This window comes from Amphiura filiformis, chromosome 9 (genome assembly GCF_039555335.1).
Source record: "Amphiura filiformis chromosome 9, Afil_fr2py, whole genome shotgun sequence".
Taxonomy (NCBI): Eukaryota; Metazoa; Echinodermata; class Ophiuroidea; order Amphilepidida; family Amphiuridae; genus Amphiura; species Amphiura filiformis.
Window position 1 is genome coordinate 29131110 of NC_092636.1, and position 5259 is coordinate 29136368.

The 5259-nt window shown below is 36.2% G+C and overlaps 1 protein-coding gene across 4 annotated transcripts in view; it reads left to right on the plus strand.

Moving 5' to 3' along the window:
- The first annotated feature begins 1708 nt into the window (after positions 1 to 1708).
- Positions 1709 to 5259, plus strand: part of LOC140160833 (zonadhesin-like) — a 55196-nt gene continuing 51645 nt past the window's right edge. For all 4 annotated transcript variants that reach the window (XM_072184145.1, XM_072184146.1, XM_072184147.1 and 1 more), the window contains exon 1: positions 1709 to 1740. The gene's annotated coding sequence lies outside the window, so the exon portion shown is untranslated. The remainder of the gene's footprint in view (positions 1741 to 5259) is intronic.

The window sequence follows — 5259 nt, forward strand, 5'->3', positions numbered from 1 at the left end:
ATGCAACGCGCCCAATTTTCAGGACGAAAAAAGTCTCATTTTGTAAGTAAAGTCATGATGTATGTATGTAGTGATCTTTAATCTACCAAAATATATGTTTTGAAGCAACTGTAATATTTGGGGAGCACGAACAACAATTAGGTTTAATGAGCATGTAGGTCAAAATTTTAATCAAAATCAAAAGCAGTCTGTTTGAATTTAAGCAGAGACTCAGCTCACTGTTGTTTTTTTCAATCACTATGCCCTCTATCGACCTAAGTTAGAAGCTGTTGAGATTTGATCAAATATTATAGTCTCTATTTCAGCTCAGTTGTTCTCCTTCGTGACGAATGAGCATAATCCAGTCTGGAACCTAGACTCAGCAATATTCAACACCATTTTGTTGATGATTTCTGTCATTGGTGTTATGTAAATTTCGATCGCAAATAGTCAGTGGAATCAAACAACCGTTCTTTGGTATCCACGAAGGAACTCTTGATAAACTTGGCACTTTCGCACTAAGGGCATTCTGATGAGAGCAAATGTAAAAAATATGGGGTCATTGGGTGAGAGCATGATTTTGGCATTCGGTGAGAGCAAAATGTAAAAAATATGGGGTCATTGGGTGAGAACATCACCTTTTTTAAATGGAATCTTTGGGTGAGAACCAGAAACAGGCCCACAGAAACGTCGAAATCGCATTTTTAGTTCTAAATGGCTTCAAATTTCTTTGTTTTTTTTTTTTCAAAATAAGTAACAGTAAATCAGTGATAAATGAAAGTTAAGCTGTTTAAGAGCCGGGACAGAGCACGTGTTCGTTAAAAAATATGTGGTCTTTGGGTGACAGGGATTCTGAAAAAGGGGGTCTTAACAGCCCTACATACGCGTCACCTCCAAAATTGAAGTGCCCCCCCCCCCCCGGGCTTTTACATGTACAGCCATCTTTCCTAGTAAAAGTGGCCACACAATTGTGATTTTACCCCTTCTTTGTTAACTAGACATATCTCGAGATTTAAAACAAGAAAATTGAACAAAACAAACGGCATTTGCAAGCTAAGACTGCACAGTTGACCTTGATATAAGCATCATGTCACATCAGTATTTTGTAATTGCCAATGAGGCACTTTTTTACTTGCACATTTTTTTTTCTATTTCTCTGTTCAGTAATACCCAACGTATATATACAAACATTCCGCACATGGTATAACTGCTACATGTTATGATGTGATGTGAGTGTGCCCTTGCAAAGCTGGGACATTCTAGCTATGTACAAAAGTATAGGCGACATTTTATATGAGCAAGGGATTTTTACAACAACAACATAAAAAGCATACCCAGGCCGCGCCTAACCGGGGGCTGGAGAAGAAGGTGAAAATTGCCTCCCTCCCCTTCATCAACAGCCCGGAAAAAGCGTTGACCCAATATTTTTTGGATGAGTTTCCAAAAGGGCAGAGCAAAAAATAGGAAAATAGACGCTACCAACCCTAAAACAAAAATTATTGTTATAATTGTTTTACAACATTTGTTACAATTTTCCCATTTCTTTTTCTTTTCTCTGGCCAATCTGGCTTTGTTTAATTGTCTACATAACAATGATTGATCCTATTACTGTAATTATGTGTTTTGTTTATTTGACAGAGATCTGTCTGAATGAAGCCGATCAGAGCAGCACGTACGACCCTAGTATTTCCAATCCGAATAAAAGCTATAGATGGCAAAAGGGACGGCAAACTATCATGCTGTGATCATGCACACATACAAGTAGGTGCTCTTCAGGAGCCTTTGAGTAGTGACACCATAATACAGACTTGGCATTAAAGTAAGGAATATTTTTGCAAGATTCCAAGACTAGTCTGGTAGTGGGTCTGTATAAACCTAACGGGCTAAATATTAATTGGAGTACGACAGGGAGATGCGGTGTAAAATATTTGTCTGATAGAAATTGCGCTTTCCGTGAGTTTACATTATGCGCTGATTATGTAGTGAATTAGCTTAAAATGGCGGATTTAAGAAGACTGAATTTGAGTTTTGTGGGTTAAAATTTCCGAATGTTTGCAAGATTATCTCCTGATATTATCAAATATAAGATTTGAGGTCATATTTACGTATAGGTTTGATAAATGCGTATGCATGAGCTCCAAAAGCATTAGACGCATTAACATCTCAGTATTCTCAATTTCTCGAGCAACAAGTGATACGAATTTATTAATCCTTTTCATACACGAGATAAAAACAATCTCAGGATATTTATGCCTCCACCGCGAGGCATACTGTTTTTTGTAATGTCCGTGCTTCTGTCGATCCGTGTTTCCGTCCGTAAGCCCGTCCGGATGCTGTATCTCGGCCTGATGGGTGGATTGACTTCAGATTTTCAGGATAGGTGGGCCATGGTCAGAAACTCTTGGCTACTTTTTTTTTTTTTCGGGTGGGGTTCAAGGTCCCACTAATGTCAAAGGTCATTTGAGGTCAATTTGTAAATTTAGTCTCTCATAATTATGAACAACTTAAATCCTATTGCAAACCAAATGGGGAACCCCTCATCTATTGGTGGTGATTAAAGGTCATATACTGAGGTCAAAGGTCATACTTGTAAAATACCATTATTTTGAGACTTTTGGTTGTAAAATTTGGTCATTCTATATGAACAGTTTAAATCCTAATGCAACTAATCTTGGATTATAGCCGCACTATAGGAACCGTCATCAATTGAATTTACATATTCCTTTAGTATGCTAATAAGCTAATTTGCATATTTGTTACCCAATTCTGTATAAACTTTTCGTCAAAATGTCTGTCAACATATTTGAGAAGGCTATTTCTCGGAAGTGGTATGGCATATTGTGATGTAACCTCTTACATGTAGGTGGATATACGCATTGGTGGAATACAATGTGGTGGTGATTTTCCGTTATCAAACCATGCAAATGAAGTTACTTAGCTAATTTGCATATTTATAAAGCTAATTTGCTATTAATTTGGCTATTTCTGGCAGTGGTAAGATGTATAGTGATGGGACTTGTGGAAAAGCAAGGGGTATGGGGCCAGGAAATTGTATGCTTTGAAAGGTCATTTTGGGGTCACCCAGGGGTCATTTGAGGTCAAAATTCTAATATTTGTCCTATGGGCATGAAACTTGGTGGGTATTGTCACCATTTACAGCCTAAATTTTGAAGGTCATTCTGGGATCATCCAGGGGTCATCTGAGGTCAAATTTGCAATATTTGCTTTATGGGCATGAAACCTGGTGGGTATTGTCACCATGTAGAGGATAATTTTTGAAGGTAATTTTGGGGTCATCCAGGGTCATTCAAAAGTCTTTTGAAGTCAAATTTGTCCTATGGGCATGATACTTGGTGGTATTGTCACAATTTAGAGCCACATTTTTAAAGGTCATTCTTGGGTCATCCAGAGTCATTGAAGGTTGTTTGGGGTCATCCAGAGGTGATCTGAGGTCAAATTAGTCTGCCCTTGAGGCTTGATACTTTTATACCAACCTTTGTGTGCCACATCGCTCCCTTTGGTGGAGGCATCACGAAGTCGACGCTGTGCGCAACATGATCCCGAGAACCGCCGTCCATCTAGTTGCTATTTTTATAACCCATTTACCTCCCATTTTCCAAAATTGGTAATAAATAGCTCGGTTCCAAAAGGCGCTAAATCCACTTTTTGGAAAAATTGAGTTATTGGTACCAATGTATAGTGTTATATCATTGGTTTCACGGAATCAAACCATTTTTTCCAAAAGGAGCTCAATCCCATTACAGGGTGGGCCAGAAATTTGACTTTTTTTTTCAAAAGGCACTAACTCCATTTCAGTTTGTTTCCATAAGGCGCTAAATCCAACTGACCAATCACTGTGCTTTGTAGACCGTTAAAGACTAAAATTGCATAAGACTATTTTCCTGTTGACAAGGCAACTATTGATCAAAATTTAAAATCACAAAAGTTTTAGAATTTCAACATGTACACACACTACTACACTCCTAGCAAGCACAGACGACAATTTGTGTAAATGGCATGATTTGACAGGGAATTGTCGTTGTAAAATTTTGAAAAATATTTGCAAAATTTTCTCACATTTTCAAGCTTTTGGTGAATAAATATCATTACATTGTTGAAATAAAGTGCAGTTTGATTTATAAAAAAAATATTTGTGTGTATTTTGTTTAATATTGCAAATTATTTTGAATATCATTGAATATTTGTTTCCAAAAGGCACTAAATCCACGGTTATTGGATATATAAGGGGCCCAATAGGCATTGCCACAAGGGATAGCGACTTCATTTTATATAATATAGTTCCATTTTTTTAACAAAATTTTAAAATTGTTAAAATTCTATCCGCACCTTATATCGTTGGCCGATGGATATCGTTGGCCCAAATAGGCTGCCAGGGGGGGCAATTGCCACCCCCCTGCTCCCCTCTGGGCAGCTACGCCACTGAGAACAATCCCAGCAAACACGAAACGTTTTCAACATCATTCGCAAAAAGGTTATAAAAGGTTGTCAGAAAACGTTTAAATGTCGGGTTGTATAAAGGGTACATTAATGGTATAAAACGTTTTCATAACATTAAAAAACATTTGTTGGTAATTTACTGCACAGCAAACACAAATGTTTTACAGAAAACATTTAAATGCTGGGTTATATAAAGGGTATAAAAACGTTTTAATAACATTCCAAAAACATTTTTGAAAACGTGGTACAAATCATTCTAAACAGAATGTTATTTTGGGGTTGAAAAAATATTTTGCAAAAAAATGTTTGCCCAAAATATTTACAATAACGTTTTTAAAAAGTTTTCACGACCTTTATATAACCGACATTTAAATGTTATTAAAAACGTTTTGTAAAAAACATTTTAAGAACATTTTTTGTTTGCTGGGTGCAAATATTTTAACATAATGTTATTTAAGTGTTGACAAAATATTTGGCCAAAAAATGTTTGCAAAAATAGTTTAAAATGACATTACGAAAACATTTTGAAAATATTGTTGTAGTGTGTTTTCAAAAAAAAACGTTTTAAAACGATTTCATGACCTTTATATAACCCGACATTTTAATTTTATTATAACGTTTTTACCTAAACCAAAACCCAAAATATAACTGAAGTTGTGTCCCTCATAAAGCTCAAATTCAGCTTCCCTAAATACGTCATTTTAGGTAAATTCAATACATTATGAGCACCATAATTTTAACTCATGAAAAGCGCATTTTCTATCAAACAATTATTTTACACCTTCTCCCGACACACCCCAATTAATATGTAGCCCGTGCGGT